The sequence below is a fragment of the Salvelinus sp. IW2-2015 genome, linkage group LG36 (genome assembly GCF_002910315.2).
Source record: "Salvelinus sp. IW2-2015 linkage group LG36, ASM291031v2, whole genome shotgun sequence".
NCBI lineage: Eukaryota > Metazoa > Chordata > Actinopteri > Salmoniformes > Salmonidae > Salvelinus > Salvelinus sp. IW2-2015.
The window spans coordinates 855,155-873,554 of NC_036875.1; the positions used below are offsets into that span (position 1 = coordinate 855,155).

Genomic DNA, 18,400 nt, shown 5'->3' on the forward strand with positions numbered 1-18,400 from the left:
TGTTTCCTGAAGTCGACGATCATCTCCTTTGTTTTGTTGACGTTGAGTGTGAGGTTATTTTCCTGACACCACACTCTGAGGGCCCTCACCTTCTCCCTGTAGGCCGTCTCATCGTTGTTGGTAATAAAGCCTACCACTGTAGTGTCGTCTGAAAACTTGATGATTGAGTTGGAGGCGTGCATGGCCACGCAGTCATGGGTGAACAGGGAATACAGGAGAGGCTGAGAACGCACCCTTGTGGGGCCCCAGTGTTGAGGATCAGCGGGGTGGAGATGTTGTTTCCTACCCTCACCACCTGGGGGGCGTCCCGTCAGAAAGTCCAGGACCCAGTTGCACAGGGCGGGGTCGAGACCCAGGGTCTCGAGCTTAATGACGAGACTGGAGGGTACTATGGTGTTCAATACAGAGCTGTAGTCGATGAACAGCATTCTTGACTGACATTGACAGCAAATTTAATGATGGTGTTGGAGTCGTGCCTGGCCGTGCAGTCATGAGTGAACAAGGATTACAGGAGGGGACTGCGCACGCACCCCTGAGGGACCCCTGTGTTAAGGATCAGCGTGGTTAATGTATTGTTACCTACCCTTACCACCTGGGGTGGCCCGTCAGGAAGTCCAGGATCCAGTTGCAGAGGGAGGTGTTTAGTCTCATGGTCCTTAGTTTATTGATGAGCTTTGAGGGCACTATGGTATTGAACGCTGAGCTGTAGTCAATGAATAGCATTCTCACATAGGTGTTCCTTTTGTCCAGGTGGGAAAGAGTAGTGTGGAGAGAAATAGAGATTGCATCATCTGTGGATCTGTTGGGGTGGTATGCAAATTGAAGTGGGTCTARGTTTTCTGGGGTAATGATGTTGATGTGAGCCATGACCAGCCTTTAAAAGCACTTCATGGCTACAGACGTGAGTCTTCGGCACAGACACTATGGTGGTCTGCTTAAAACATGTTGGGATTACAGACCCGGACAGGGAGAGGTTGAAAATGTCAGTCAAGACACTTGCCAGTTGGTCAGCGTATGCACGGAGTACACATCCTGGTTATCCGTCCGGCCCTGCGGCCTTGTGAATGTTAACCTGTTTAAAGGTCTTGCTCACATCGGCTGCAGAGAGCGTGATCACACAGTCTTCCAGAACAGCTGGTGTTCTCATGCATGTTTCAGTGTTATTTGCCTCGAAACGAGCATGGAAGTAGTTTAGSTCGTCTGGTAGGCTCGTGTCACTGGGCAGCTCTCGGCTGTGCTTCCCTTAGTAGTCTGTAATGGTTCGCAAGCCCTGTCACATCCGACGAGCATCAGAGCCGGTGTAGTATGATTTGATCTTACTCCTGTATTGACACTTTGCCGGTTTGATGTTTTGTCTGAGGGATTTCTTGTAAGCTTCCGGGTTAGAGTCTCGCTCCTTGAAAGCAGCAGCTCTAGCCTTTAGCTCAGTGCGGATGCTCTCTGTAATCCATGGCCTCTGGTTGGGGTATGTACGTACGTTCACTGTGGGGACGACGTCATCGATGCACTTATTGATGAAGCCAATGACTGATGTGGTGTACTCCTCAATGCTATCGGAGGAATTCCGGAACATATTCCAGTCTGTGCTAGCAAAACAGTCCTGTAGCTTAGCATCTGCTTCATCTGACCACTTTTTATTGATCGAGTCACTGGTGCTTCCTGCTTTAATTTTTGTTTGGAAGCAGGAATCAGGAGGATAGAATTATGGTCAGATTTGCCAAATGGAGGGCAAGGGAGAGCTTTGTATGTGTCTCTGTGTGTGGAGTATAGGTGGTTTAGAGTTCTTTTTCCTCTGGTTGCACATTTAACATGCTGATAGAAATTTGGTAAAACGGATGTAAGATTCATTGCATTAAAGTCCCCGGCTACTAGCAGCGCCGCCTCTGGGTGAGAGTTTTCTTGTTTGCTTATGGTGGAATACAGCTCCTTCAATGCTGTCTTATTTCCATTGTCTGACAGTAGTGGTATGTAAACAGCTACGAAGAATACAGATGACAACTCTCTTGGTAGGCATTGTGGTCTACAGCTTATCATGAGATACTCTACCTCAGGTGAGCAATAGCTCGAAACTTCCTTAGATATCATGCACCAGCTGTTATTTACAAAAATACATAGTCCGCCGCCCTTATCTTGCCAGATGCTGCTGTTCAGCCATGACTCCGTGAAGCATAAGATGTTACAGGTTTTAATGTCCCATTGGTAGTTTAATCTTCCGTGCAACTCTGCGATTTTATTCTCCTAGGATTGCACGTTTGCTAGCAGAATGGAGGGAAGTGGGGGTTTATTCGATCGCCTACGAATTCTCAGAAGGCAGCCCGCCCTTTGGCCCCTCTTTCCCCGCCTACCCTTCACTCAGATCACGGGGATCGGGGCCTGTTCCCGAGGAAGCAGTATATCCTTCGCTTCGGACTCATCAGAGTCTTGAAAGGAAAAAAAGGATTCTGCTAGTCCGTGGAGAGTAATCGCGGTCCTGATGTTTAGAAGTTATTTTCGGTCATAAGAGACGGTAGCGGCAACATTATGTACAAAAGAAGTTAAAAAAGAAGTTACAAGCAACGCAAATAAACAAACAAAAAAACACAATCGCCTGGGGGTTCGTAAAACTTCTGTCTTCTTCTCCAGCGCCATGTAGTAGATGTTGTGCATCCTCAACTTCATGTTCAGAGCAGGCTGTTTTGTAGCTGTGTATGAGGACTAAAAGGACCAGTCAAGTATGTGGGCCTTATTTGGCAGGTCCCACTGCCATTTTGGAAAATGTAACAGTTTTGCAAGTTTTATTAGTTGTATGTACGGGATACACAACGGTATACACAGTCCAACTAAAAGCTTACTTGCAGGTTCCTTCTTGGCAATGCAACAACAATAAGAAAAAATACAAGACAAGAATACGAACATAAAGTAAATGGCTCAGTTGAAAAATTTCCTTTCAGAAAACTGGCCTCTCATAGCCACAATTTGGATCCTTCTCTCATGGTTTGTTTGGAGTTAGGAATAACAGGTTACTAGAACACATTACCGATGTCAAGTCTGACAGCTAGTGGCATGCCTATTTACAATATATTTATTTTTTGATCTGATATGTTTGCTCATTTAGTTTTCCAATTATTTTGGTAAAATATTGTAATCATAAAAGTGTCAACGGAAATCTTCTCTGTTTTTGTTAAATAACATTCCATGATCACAATCACCATTAACGCTACTATTTCATGTGATTTAACTGAATTGGATAAATTGCACATATAAATAAAATGGAATACATATTCATATAACTGTAGTATAGTATAATTCTGTTGATGTTATCTAATTCAAGCTCATACTCAAGGTAAGTCTAGCCATTTAGATGAACATCAGATGATCATTCTGTTTGAAGCAGTGAGCTCTAAGCATCTAGTCCTCAACCATGTTGAGGTGGAGAACATCTCACGAGAGCTGCTGGGTTACTGATGACTCAGTGGAGTCTTATCTATTCTGAGCTCTACCCATGACATTGTGTGGTGGAGCTGTATGTTGAGAGTGTTTGGCAGTCTGAACAACTCGGTGATGCTGCGAAGATGTTCATGTGGTGTGAACACTGATGCTGGTGAGTACAGCTTAGCTGAGGTTTGTGTTCAGTGAGTAGTTACTGCTCTGTGATGCTTAGCTCAAACTTGACAAAATGTCTGTCTTGCTATTTTGTGTTTGGTTTGCAAAGACAAGGAGAAGTATCCCACTGGGCACAAACTGGTTGAATCAACGTTGTTTCATTGTAATTTGTCAATGTATTGTGTCATGGACCTATGTAGAAAATAAACTATATACAAAAGTATGTGGACACTCCTTCAAATTTGTGGATTGGGCTATTTCAGCCACACCCATTGCTGACATGTGTATAAAATCAAGCACACAGCCATGCAATCTCCATAGGAAAATATTGGCAGTGGAATGGACTTACTGAATACCTCAGTGACTTTCAGCATGGCACCGTCATAGCATGCCACCTTCGAAACAAGTCAGTTCATCCGATTACTGATCTGCTAGGGGCTGCCATGGTCTACTATAAGTGCTATTATTGTGAAGTGTAAACATCTATGAGCAGCAAGGGCTCAGCCGCAAAGTGGTAGGCCAGACAAGCTCACAGAACAGGACCGTCGAGTGCTGAAACAGGACCGCCGTACACAAGCCTAAGATCAGCATGCACAATGCCAAATGCGGTTGGAGTTTTGTAAAGCTCGCCGCCATTGGACTCTGGAGCAGTGGAAACGCGTTCTCTGGAGTGATGAATCACGCTTCACCATCTGGCAGTCCGACGGACAAATCGGGGTTTGGCGGATTCCAGGAGAACGCTACCTGCCCAATGCATAGTGCCAACTGTAAGGTTTGGTGGAGGAGGAATACTGGTCTGGGGCTGTTTTTCATGGTTCGGGCTAGGCCCCTTAGTTTGAGTGAAGGGAAATCTTAACGCTAGAGAATACAATGACATTCTAGACGACTCTGTGTTTACAACTTTGTGGCAACAGTTTAGGGAAGGCTCTTTCCTGTTTCAGCATGACAATGCCGCCGTGCACAAAGTGAGGTCCATGCAGAAATGGTTTGTCAAGATCCATGTGGAAGAACTTGACTGGCCTGCACAGAGTCCTGACCTCAACCCCATCGAACACCTTTGGGATGAATTGGAACGCCGACTGCGAGCCAAGCCTAATCGCCCAATATCAGTGTCCGACCTCATTAATGCTCTTGTGGTTGAATGGAAGCAAGTCCCCGCAGCAATGTACCAACATCTAGTGGAAAGCCTTCCCAGAAGAGTGGAGTCTGATATAGCAGCAAAGGGGTCATGTAGTTTTGGTCATGTAGTGTACTTTGGATTTGAAAAAAGTAATCATCGTCTCCATTGATTTGATTGATTTAGTTCCATTTTTTTACTTCGATTAATGATTGAGATGGAAATGTGAATCCAACATATCAATTATTAATTTGTAGACAAACTGGAATTGAAGTCATTGGCACAGATAGAACTATACAAGCAAAAGATACATCTTCAAATGTTGATATTTGGTTGCCTTGTCAACCAAGCACAATTCAATATTGGTTTTGTAATCAGCATGCAAATAGCTTGAAGTTAAGGCTATCTTAGAAACGAATGTAACATTCAACCTTAAAATGTAACACATCCATGGCCGCATTGAGGTTACTGTAACTGTATATTTCTTCTTATGTAATCATATAACGTATGTACGTTCAAGATAGCATGTAGAGGTCTTTACAGGTGAGTAGAGACCTTCAGAATTGCTGCAGAACCTCGAGAGGCATTGATCACTTGCACCATGCACTTTTTATGTAATCTCAACTGCAATCCAGGTCGTTTGGTTCTGCTACCAGATGAAGCACAGTGATAACACATTAATCTGTTGTATAAATAAACAAAATATTTGGCATTGTATTCCCATTGGAAGTTTACTGTGCTTTTAAATTGTTAAAAGCACAGTTATAGACATTTGCGTGCTAACTAAACCAAATATCAGACATCTTTTTCATTGGAATTTGGTTGTGCTATTACATGGTTGAAAGCATAGTGATAACAAATTGGAAATTCAACTAACCCGTGGCTGTCTTTTTGAGTGGGTGAATATAGGTTGTAATCTCATTGATCAACGTCTCAACCAAATATTACCCAATTATCCATGTTGAAATGATGTGGTGTGCCTAGTGGAATGATTCACTCATGATGATCAAACTGACTCAACCAATTTACAATAGTAAATTGCTCCAAAATAAATATTTGAATGTTTTCCCCACACACCTTACTGTGTAAGGTAAGAATTAAAGTGTAATGTCACTCCCTGCTAGTTTGAAACAGCTTTCCCACTTGACCTCTCCTATTGCAATAGGTTGACTGTTGATAGCATCAAATGTCATGGTAAATTATGCAAGACACTAATAACAATGGTTACTGAACCACCAATTAGCTGAAACATATCATGATAGAGGTCTGTCTTGAGTATCTGCCATTTGTGACGGATGGTGCTTAGTATCTTCAAAAAGTATTCACACCCCTTTACTTTTTTCACATTTTGTTGTGTTACAGCTTGAATTTAAAACTGATTATATTTAGATTTTGTGTCACTGATCTACAGAAAATACCCAATTATGTCAAAGTGGAATTATGTTTTTAGGAAATTAATTACAAATTAATTTAAAATGAAAAGCTGAAATGTCTCGAGTCAATAAGTATTCAACCCCTTTGTTATGGCACGCCTAAATAACTTCAGTAGTAAAACTTTGCTTAACAAGTCGGATAACAAATTGCATGAATTTAAAGGACAGATTCAATGACAAAGAATTCACTTATAGTAAAATGTAAATGAACAGACTTTGAATATCTCTTTGAGCATGGTCAAGTTATTAATTACACTTTGGATGGTGTATCAATACACCCAGTTACTACAAAGTCCCAGGCGTCCTTCCTAACTCAGTTGACAGAGAGGAAGGAAACAGCTCAGGGATTTCACCATGAGGCCAATGGGGATTTTAAACCAGTTAGTGAGTTAAATGGCTGTGATAGGAGAAAAAATAGGATGGATCAACAACATTGTAGTTACTCCACAATAATAATCTAAATGACAGAGTGAAAAGAAAGAAGCCTGCACAGAATAAAAATACTCAAACATGCATCATGTTTGCAATAAGGTGCTAAAGTAATACTGCTAAACATGTGGCAAAGAAATGCACTTTTTGTTCTGAATAAAAAGCATTATGTTTGGGGCAAATCCAACACAACACATTTTCAAGAATGGTAGTGGCTGCATTATGTTATTGGTATGCTTGTCATCGGCAAGGACTAGGGAGTGTTTTAGGATAAAAAGGAACGGAATAGAGGTAAGTACAGGCAAAGTCCTAGAGGAAAACTTGGTTCAGTCTGCTTTCCAACAGACACTGGGAGACAAATTGACCTATCAGCAGGACGATAACCAAAAATGAAAGGCCAAATATACACTGGAGTTACTTACCAAGACAACATCGAAAGTTCCTGAGTGGCCTAGTTACAGTTTTGACTTAAATCGGCTTGAAAATGGCTGTCTAGCAATGACCAGCAACCAATTTGACAGAGCTTGTATAATTTTTAAGGAGTAATGGGCAAGAATTGTACCATCCAGTTTTGCAAAGCTCTTAGAGACTTACCCAGAAAGATTCACAGCTGTAATCGCAGCCAAAGGTGATTCTAACATGTATCGACTCAGGGGGTTGAATAATTATCTAATCAAGACATATTAGTGTTTTATTTTGTAATACAACTAATGTGAAAAATGTCAACGGGTGTGAACACTTTCCGAAGGCACTTTCCGAAGCTAATTAACAAAGGGCTTCCTTAAGTAACAACTGCTTGTCATTGCCGCCACTATGGAAACACAATTTCTCCTCACTGCAGCACAGTAATGGTAAATGTCCTTGGTACCATCTTGGTTCACCACTGCTTACTTAAAGTCCGGAATTCAAAATCAATTGTCAGCTTCATGCTTTTGGGACACATCAAACGCACCTCTGAAAGTGCAGTGCGGAAAATCCTCTATTTGCAAACATTGAATTGTGAATATAGCTTCCTTTTGGCACCTGATTTGTTTATATTACTGGTAGCTTTGTCCTCTTCTCTATGTAATGTTGGCCTTTCCTAATGCAATGTTTCACAATCCATTCCCGGGGGACCTCTCACAATTTGGCTCGGACTCAGCGATGACACACCTATTTCAACTAATCAAGAGTTTGGTGTTTAGTTAAATCAGGTGTGTTAGTGCTGGGTTATAAAAAGGGATCAATCCTAATTTCCACTTTTGTAAGATTTTCATTTAGTTATACAGTACATTGATGTCATAGTGACAATTTGACTTGAGTGTAGGTTAGGATTCACCCCATGGTTTTAAAAATGTCATTCAACACCATATGTTGTCAATCCACTTGAGTCTAATACCTTTTCCTTGTCGCTCTTTCAGACTCAGAGACCACAGAATACGAAGGTGGAGACCCCATTGAGACCAAAGAAGGAAGCAGAGGTATTCAGAACCAGGCTTAATGTGTGGTATATTTTGAGAACACCTGTGTAGTATTCACTCCAAGCGACATGGTAGTTGTAGGGCTCTATTTTAACAAACCTAACGCAATGGTAAATATTAGCGCTGGTGGTAGCGTTATAGGTTCGGGGTGTGTCAGAGATATTTTTGCTGTTTTCAGAACTTGAATTATGTGCACAGTAGCAGGTGGTGGTGCAAAAGGTCTGAGTTTTGATAAATAAACAAGTTGTGGGTGTGTCGTGGATTGGATCCTCACTTTGTCATTCAGAGCGTGCTCCATGGCTATGTGGTTGCTTCAAGTTGTGTATTTACGGTCTTGTATGTATTGTATCGTCATCATTTCCAATTTGAATGTTAAATATCCTGCCCCATATTTGCTAAATATGTTGAGAACTTTTGAAATCCACATTTAAGCAATGCAATAAGAACATTCTAGAAATACGTTGTTAAACATTGGCTAGAGCATTCACACTGATATAGGGTCTAGGTCTACTGTAAATTGCAGTCTGGACATGGACATACCAAACATAGTCAATAAGCAAAATTAAATTCACAAGGCTATTGATAAGGCCTGAAAAGAGTGTATAATATTAATCAAATTCTAATAAAAATGAAACAACTTGTTTTAAATAGGCTATGTCTAAATATAGTTATATTACAGAAAAAGCAACTTGGAGGGTTTTATGCGCATCTAAACTTTTCACACGAATGGATACAAATCCAACATAAAGTGAAAGGGGGAATGTCCACTCAACGTTATACTGCCCACAAACGTAATGTTTTATAAACACCACGAACCATCTTACAGATCATATTTGCAATTCTCCAGAAATAGCAGATGGAATTGCATTGCATTCGAGCCATGTACGTTCACAACATAAACCCATAGATGGTGAATCTTTCTAATAAGTATGTTTTTTAATCAAATTAAACGAAAAACAATCAATCTGCTTTTTAAACCAACAGCAATATTTCTAAATAGAATCGGGTCAGAAGCATCATATCATAATTCGCTTATCTCCTTCCATGGCACTGTGTGCACACATAGGCTTACATGTTGTTATTCATCACATTCACACATCTATACAAAATACTAGGCTCCAGTCAATTGTATTGTTGCCTATGTTGCTAGACAGATAAAAAAACTATCTCTGGTTGATATGGAATTGTAGGAGGATTGAATAGTTTGGAGGAGCATGCGTCTTGGGTAATCGGACAAGTGGCGCTCTTTGAAAATGGAGATGAAAAGCCTACTCGAACAGGCAACATAAAGTATGCAGGTAACAGTGCCTTTGGAAAGTATTCAGACCCCTTGACTTTTTCCACATTTTGTTACGTTACAACCTTATTCTAAAATGTATTTAATAAACAAAATGCCTCATCAATCTACACACAATACCCCATAATGACAAAGTGAAAACAGGTTTGTAGAAATGTTTGCAAATGTATAAAAAATAAAAAACAGAAATACCTTATTTACATAAGTATTCAGACACTTTGCTATGAGACTCGAAATTGAGCTCAGGGTCATCCTCTTTCCATTGATCATCCTTAAGACATTTCTACAATTGATTGGACATGATTTGCAAAGGCACACACCTATCTATATAAGATCCCACAGTTGACACTGCATGTCAGAGCAAAAACCAAGCCACGAGTCCAAGGAATTGTCCATAGAGCCCCGAGACAGGATTGTGTCGAGGTACAAATCTAGGGAAGGGTACAAAAACATTTCTGGAGCATTGAAGGTACCCAAGAACACAGTGGCCTCCATTATTCTTAAATGGAAGAAGTTTGGAACCACCAAGACTCTTCCTAGAGCTGGCCGCCCGGCCAAACTGAGCCATCGTGGGAGAAGGGCCTTGGTAAAGGAGGTGACCAAGAACCTGATGGTAACTCTGACAGAGCTCTAGAGTTCCTCGGTGGAGATGGGAGAACCTTCCAGAAGGACAACCATCTCTGCAGCACTCCACCAATCAGGCCTTTATGTAGAGTGGCCAGACGGAAGCCACTCCTCAGTAAAAGGCACATGACAGCCTATTTGGAGTTTGCCAAAAGGCACCTAAAGACTCTCACACCATGAGAAACAGGATTCTCTGGCCTGATGAAACCAATATTGTACTATTAGGCCTGAATGTTTTATTTACCTAGGCATGTCAGCTAAGAACAAACTCTTATTTTCAATGACAGCCTAGGAACAGTGCGTTAACTGCCTTGATCAGGGGCAGAACAACAGATTTTTACCTTGTCAGCTCAGGGATTTGATCTAGCATCCTTTCTGTTTCTAGTCCAACACTCTAACCACTAGGCTACCTGCTGCTGCGAATGCCAAGCGTCACATATGGAGGAAACCCGACACCTTCCCTGTGGGGATGTTTTTCAGCACTAGGGACTGCGAGACTATTCAGGATCTAAGTCAAAGATGAACGGAGCAAAGTACAGAGAGTTCCTTGATGAAAACCTGCTGCAGAGCGCTCAGGACCTCAGACTGGGGCGAAGGTTAACCTTCCAATAGGACAAGTCTCTGAATGTCCTTGAGTGGCCCAGCCAGAACCTGGACTTGAACCCGATCAAACATCTCTGGAGAGACCTGAAAATACAGTGGGGAGAACAAGTATTTGATACACTGCCGAGTTTGCAGGTTGTCCTACTTACAAAGCATGTAGAGGTCTGTAATTTTTATCATAGGTATACTTCAACTGTGAGAGACGGAATCTAAAACAAAAATCCAGAAAATCACATTGTATGATTTTTAAGTAATTAATTTGCATTTTATTGCATGACATAAGTATTTGATCACCTACCAACCAGTAAGAATTCCGGCTCTCACAGACCTGTTAGTTTTTCTTTAAGAAGCCCTCCTGTTCTCCACCTGTCTCTTATACACATCTAGATGTGTATAAGAGACAGGCACAAGGCTGGGATGGGCTACAGGAGAATAGGCAAGCAGCTTGGTGAGAAGGCAACAACTGTTGGCGCAATTATTAGAAAATGGAAGAAGTTCAAGATGAMGGTCAATCACTGTCGGTCTGGGGCTCCATGCAAGATCTCACCTCGTGGGGCATCAATGATCATGAGGAAGGTGAGGGATCAGCCCAGAACTACACGGCAGGACCTGGTCAATGACCTGAAGAGAGCTGGGACCACAGTCTCAAAGAAAACCATTAGTAACACACTACGCCATCATGGATTAAAATCCTGCAGCGCACGCAAGGTCCCCCTGCTCAAGCCAGCGCATGTCCAGGCCCGTCTGAAGTTTGCCAATGACCATCTGGATGATCCAGAGTAGGAATGGGAGAAGGTCATGTGGTCTGATGAGACAAAAATAGAGCTTTTTGATCTAAACGCCACTCGCCGTGTTTGGAGGAATTAGAAGGATGAGTACAACCTCAAGAACACCACCCCAACCGTGAAGCATGGAGGTGGAAACATCATTCTTTGGGGATGCTTTTCTGCAAAGGGGACAGGACGACTGCACCGTATTGAGGGGAGGATGGATGGGGCCATGTATCGTGAGATCTTGGCCAACAACCTCCTTCCCTCAGTAAGAGCATTGACGATGGGTCGTGGCTTGGTCTTCCAGCATGACAACGACCCGAAACACACAGCCAGGGCAACTAAGGAGTGGCTCCGTAAGAAGCATCTCAAGGTCCTGGAGTGGCCTAGCCAGTCTCCAGACCTGAACCCAATAGAAAATCTTTGGAGGGAGCTGAAAGTCCGTATTGCCCAGCAACAGCCCTGAAACCTGAAGGATCTGGAGAAGGTCTGTATGGAGGAGTGGGCCAAAATCCCTGCTGCAGTGTGTGCAAACCTGGTCAAGAACTACAGGAAACGTATGATCTCTGTAATTGCAAACAAAGGTTTCTGTACCAAATATTAAGTTCTGCTTTTCTGATGTATCAAATACTTATGTCATGCAATAAAATGCTAATTAATTACTTAAAAATCATACAATGTGATTCTCTGGATTTTTGTTTTAGATTCCGTCTCTCACAGTTGAAGTGTACCTATGATAAAAATTACAGACCTCTACATGCTTTGTAAGTAGGAAAACCTGCAAAATCGGCAGTGTATCAAATACTTGTTCTCCCCACTGTAGCTGTGCAGCAACGCTCCCCATCCAACCTAACAGAGCTTGAGAGGATCTGCAGAGAAGAATGGGAAAACTCCCCAAATACAGGTGTGCCAAGCTTGTAGCGTCATACCCAAGAAGACTCGAGGCTGTAATCGCTGTCAAAGGTGCTTCAGCAAAGTATTGAGGGTCTGAAAACGTATGTAATTATATAAATAAGCCAACAGTTCTAAAAAACAGTTTTTGCTTTGTCATTATGGGGTATTGTGTGTAGATTAATGAGGGGGRAAAAACAATGTAATACATTTTAGAATAAGGCTGTAACATAACAAAATGTGGAAAAAGTCAAGGAGTCTGAAAACTTTCCAGAGGCACTGTATGTGGATTGAGAATAATGAAAAAGAATGAGGTCAAAAAAACTGTAGTACCWTTTTTTCCATTTTACTACAATCAAGGTCACACAGAATGTTTCTTGGTAGTCTTAAACAAATCTACTTTGAATCCAAAATATATACCTCACACATGGCCATGGGCTTATACAGTTAAAATGTATTAAATTTTGAGTTTGCATCACAATATTACACTTTATTTACATCACAGAATACTGAAATAAAACAAAAACGTTTGACATAGAAACACCTGATTTTCGGTGTATTAAAGTGTATTAATGATGAAATTATGAAACATATTAACATTCCACCAATGAGGCCACTAGAAGGTGATTTGGTCATTTGACTGCAGGAAAGGTCTACAACTTTTTAATTCATAGGCTACTTGGCTAATGGCAAGGATAAAAATATGCACCTATGTGATGCTGCTAAACCATCCTTGATTAAGCGGAGGGTACGCTATGCTTGGTTTTTAATCAAATTAAACAAAATTGGGGAGGAACCAAAAGTTTTCATGTTTTCTAAATACGAGATTCACCAGGACAAAATGCACATCTCTCTTCCATGGGCAATGTGTATCATGGCTGGATAGGCTGCCTTTCCACTCTCAAAATCCATGCCATTATCAACTGTGTTACAGTACCTGTAGGACTTGCTTTTTGTGGGTCTTAAAACTTCCCATTAGCGCAGCATTAAATTGTCMGTGTTTTTAAGAACACACCTCAAATATTGCCCCCCCTCCCACTTCAGCGCAAGTGAGCTGATATTAGACAGGTAAATTGCTGAACCTGGTGTTAGGGCTGGAAAATGACAGTGCGACAGTCTTTACATGACAAAATTGCAAATTAATGTGCATTTGACACTTGCACCTCCTTAGCGCCAGACAAAAATAGAGCTCATAGACTTCTTAACCTTCACATTCTCTGCACCAGATAGCTGAATATAATTTAAGCCATCAGTTGGATTCACAGCATTATCTGTATAGAAAGAAAATTGACTTTTTCCATGGTTGCTATGGATTTGAAAAGGAACATTGCTCTTTATAATTCTAGGGTTTAGGCATATTTGTCCTACCTGTTGCTCACAATTACAGGTAACTATACCAACTGAGGTACACCCTTGTTCTGAATTATTAAAGTATTTCAGGTAGAATAACTGAAAAATTGGCTAACAAATACAACTATTTGTGTTTCATGTTTTATCTTGCCACAGGGGACAGAATGATGGACAGCTGGGGCAAAGGACTTCAAGACATCTCCAAGCCCTCCAGGCAAGCAAACAGGGTGGAGCAAGCAGCCACCCAGATCAAGCACCAAGGGGTCAAGTCTCTGATAAGAGCACATATGCTAATCTAACTGGGCCAGTAGGGGAGTCCAAGGAAAGTGTGTCTTTAGCAAGCGGTTACTATGACAGCAGGTTCAGTATCTATAATGTAAGGATACTCAAACCATACTCCTTTAGGTAAACATTACCAAGAAGCCTGGGTAACACACTTAGGAAAGCAGAAATTATTCAAGCGCACCCATCTCAAACACCCGCAACACAACACAAGTTAATACAAGTATTTCAGATGACTTACTATTACACTGTGCAACACATAATAATGCTTTAAGAAGTAGATTGTTGCCCTTGGGAAAGCTCCCACTTAAGAAAGAATAAAGTCACTGTGGTGTGTGTATGCATTTGCTGTCACCACATGAATGGAGGTGCAGGTGATATACTGAGGAGGATCACTCAGGGATTTAATTGAGTAGCTGTTACAACAGATTTCACTACTGATATGATTAGTAAACATTCCTTAAAGAGGCAATCTGCAATTAATATACTTTGGGACTTTTATATGAATGATATACTGTGCACTGAGTATTCCAAACATTAGGAACACCTCAGAGCAGCCTCAATTTCTTCAGACAAATACTCTACAAAGTGCCGAAAGCGTTCCACAGGAATGCTAGCCTATGTTGGCTTGAATGCTTCCCACTGTTGTGTCAAGTTGGCTAGATTTCCTTTGGGTGGTGGATCATTCTTGATACACACGGGAAACTGTTGAGCTTGAAAAACCCAGCAGCGTTGCAGTTCTTGACACAAACCGGTGCACCTTGCACCTACTACCATACCCCGTTCAAAGGCACTTACAGTTTCTGTCTTGCCCATTCAAATCAAATTTATTTATATAGCCCTTCTTACATCAGCTGATATCTCAAAGTACTGTACAGAAACCCAGCCTAAAACCCCAAACAGCAAGCAATGCAGGTGTAGAAGCACGATGGCTAGGAAAAACTCCCTAGAAAGGCCAAAACCTAGGAAGAAACGTAGAGGAACCAGGCTATGAGGGGTGGCCAGTACTCTTCTGGCTGTGCCGGGTGGAGATTATAACAGAACATGGCCAAGATGTTCAAATGTTCATAAATGACCAGCATGGTCAAATATAAAAAACAAAGGAGTTGTCGAGGGTGCAGCAGGTTAGCACCTCAGGAGTAAATGTCAGTTGGCTTTTCATAGCCGATCATTGAGAGTATCTCTACTGCTCCTGCTGTCTCTAGAGAGTTGAAAACAGCAGGTCTGGGACAGGTAGCACGTCCGGTGAACAGGTCAGGGTTCCATAGCCGCAGGCAGAACAGTTGAAACTGGAGCAGCAGCACGGCCAGGTGGACTGGGGACAGCAAGGAGTCATCATGCTAGGTAGTCCTGAGGCATGGTCCTAGGGCTCAGGTCCCCTGAGAGAGAGAAAGAGCTAAAGAGAGAATTAGAGAGAGCATACTTAAATTCACACAGGACACTGGAGAAATACTCCAGATATAACAGACTGACACGAGCCCCCCGACACATGAACTACTGCAGCATAAATACTGGAGGCTGAGACAGGAGGGGTCAGGAGACACTGTGGCCCCATCCGATTATACTCCCGGACAGGGCCAAACAGGCAGGATATAACCGCACCCACTTTGCCAAAGCACAGCCCCCACACCACTAGAAGGATATCTTCAACCACCAACTTACCATCCTGAGAGAAGGCCGAGTATAGCCCACAAAGATCTCCGCCACTGCACAACCCAAGGGGGGCGCTTGAATGGCACACATACACAATCCATGTCTCAATTGTCTCAAGGTTTAAATATCCTTCTTTAACCTGTCCCMTCCCCTTCATCTACACTGATTGAAGTGGATTTAACAGTGACATAAATAAGGGATCATAGCATTCACCTGGATTCACCTGGTCAGTTATTAATGTTTCATATACTCAGTGTATATACCTATTAATTCTTGAAGAATACAACTTTTAAATGACTCATGAGACTACTTCAACTGTCGTACCCCATCAGAACCCAAAAATAAGCTTATATTACTCCATTGTTTGTAAACAATGTAATTGAACACAAACACTTAAGCCTCAAAACATAGTTAAAACTATAACTATGATCTTATGGATGGTCTGTCCTTGCATCCAGTTTGAGAGTAGTTACATTTCTCCAGCCCCATCCCTCATCTGTTTACCAAAATCAGTGGCTGGGGGGTCCAGTTTATTATTGTTTGAATCACAGATTGCCCCTTTTAGCATCAAATTACTTTCTGACCTATATTTACAATTTCCTTCAACTCTCACAATTTCCTTCAACTCCCCCATTACAATTTTGCTTTCAATTTTGACCAACACCAGTCAGGGAATGAAAATAAATAAAGTGGGCAAATTGTGCAAGCAAGCAGTTACTGCATTCCAAACATTTCCAAAGTTTGAGCATAGCCTTGCTTCGTTAGCTTTGTTTGGATTTCACATGGACTTATATCAACTGCCATTCAGAGCACTGTTAACATCAAATTGTATGTGTGAGGTATTATTGACCCCTTTGGTTCTTCTATGGTTGATATGCATGCCATTGTTGAATAGATGATTTTCAGTTTGCCATGCCTGCTGTTTACAATCTTGTGATTTAACAGACAGAATGATGTGCTTGAAATCTTTCGTTTCATATAAGTGTAATATAATTTTGATAGCCCAAGAGCTCTATTTTTACAAACCAAATGCAAACGTGAATCTTAGTGCATTCGCAGAAATATTTGAGCTATTTTGATGGCAGGAATTATAGGCGCAACCCCTGGGGTTAGCGTAAAGCGGCAGGCTTTCTATCAATTCATAAATTGTAGGTGTGACAAGGGCTTTTTATGTGGTTGCTTCAAGTTGTGTGTTTATGGTGTTTGATGTCCAATTCGCAAAGAAGTCATGGATGTTCGTCCTATCCATAGTTTATTAAATATTATAGGGCTACAGTAACCGTATAACAGGCCTAGCTATAACAAAGATGTATAAAAAAATGTAAATACAAAAGAAGTAGGCTAGTTGGCTTCAACATGGAAATAGATTTGGCTACATATAGCATTTGCATTTCGAAAATTGCATTTCATGTCCGAGCCATGGACATTGCCTTCCAAACATGATAATAAGATTAGACTACCTTCGCCGTTGATATGACCCGTATGGTGACTTGCCAGGTAAAGAATTGTAAAGGTAAACAAACAAACAAACAGGCAAACATCAATAGTGAATTCAGCGCCACAGACAGAATTACCACGATTTTACATTTAGGTCCAACAGAGGAAAATGTATTACAAAATTATCAACGAAAAACAATAAGCAATTTTTTTTTATCAACAATGTTTCTAAACAGGCTTCCTGCAGTCACTTAGAAACCTGGCGCTTTCCCATCCGAACACAATAGGCATAAATATATACAGTGGGGCAAAAAAGTATTTAGTCAGCCACCAATTGTGCAAGTTCTCCCACTTAAAAAGATGAGAGAGGCCTGTAATCTTCATCATAGGTACACTTCAACTATGACAGGCAAAATGAGTCGTTCCTGTGGTGCATGCTCTACAACATTCGCAGAGTACGACCCGCCTCACGAGGAAGCGGCGCAGTCCTAATCAGCCGACTTGTCATCTCCCGTCTGGACTGTCTGCAACTCGCTGTTGTGGGCTCCGCTGCCTGCTCATTAACACCCTACACACTCAAATCCAGAACGCCGCCGCCCGTCATGGTGTTCAACTTCCCAAGTTCATCTCACGCACTCCCGTCCTCGCTCCTTCTCCACTGCTTCCACGTTGAAGCTCGCAATCCGTGAACAAGGCCATGGTGCTTGCCTACGGAGCTGTGAGGCACGCAACCTCCGTACCTTCAGGCTCTGATAGCCCTCCACCCAAACAGGCACTTGCGTTCATGCACCATCTGGCTGCTCGCCTCCATACCTCTGAGGAGTACAGTTCCGTCGCCCAGTCAACACTGTTCGCTGCTCTTGGCACCCAGATGGTGGAACAAACTCCCTTCACGACGCAGGTCAGCGGAGTCAATCACACCTTCCGGAGACACTCTGAAACCACTCTTTAAGGAATACTTAGGATAGGATAAGAGTAATCCTTCTAACCCCCCCCCCCCCGTAAAAGAGTTAGATGCACGTTGTAAGTGGTTTTCTCCACTGGATATCATAAGGTGAATCACAATTTGTAAGTCCTCATGATAAGAGCGGTCTGCTAAATGACTTAAAGTAATGTAATGAATGACGGCCTCTCTCATCTTTTTATAGGGGAAGAAAAAACTTGGCCCCCACAAATTGTGGTGCTAATGCACTCTTGAACTTTTACTTTGCCCCACTGTATATTATATAAAAAAATATATATTGAATATTTAAAACACAATAACTTGCAGTGAAGCGCTCAACAACTGCATCACATTAGTCATCTAACAGCCTCCCATCCAGAAACACACACAGAAGCAACAGGGTCAACACCCTGCCCCAAGACCCCCCCCCGGAAAGAAAAATAAATACAATAAATAATTCCCCACCCCCAAGACCACCCCCCTCCGCACCAAACAACCAACAAAATGAACAAAGAGAAAGACAAGGAAG

At 41.9% G+C, this 18,400-nt stretch overlaps 1 pseudogene; it reads left to right on the forward strand.

The window, feature by feature from the left end:
* The window catches only part of LOC111959946 (striated muscle preferentially expressed protein kinase-like), a 156,581-nt pseudogene that overhangs the window by 17,428 nt on the left and 120,753 nt on the right, over positions 1–18,400 (forward strand).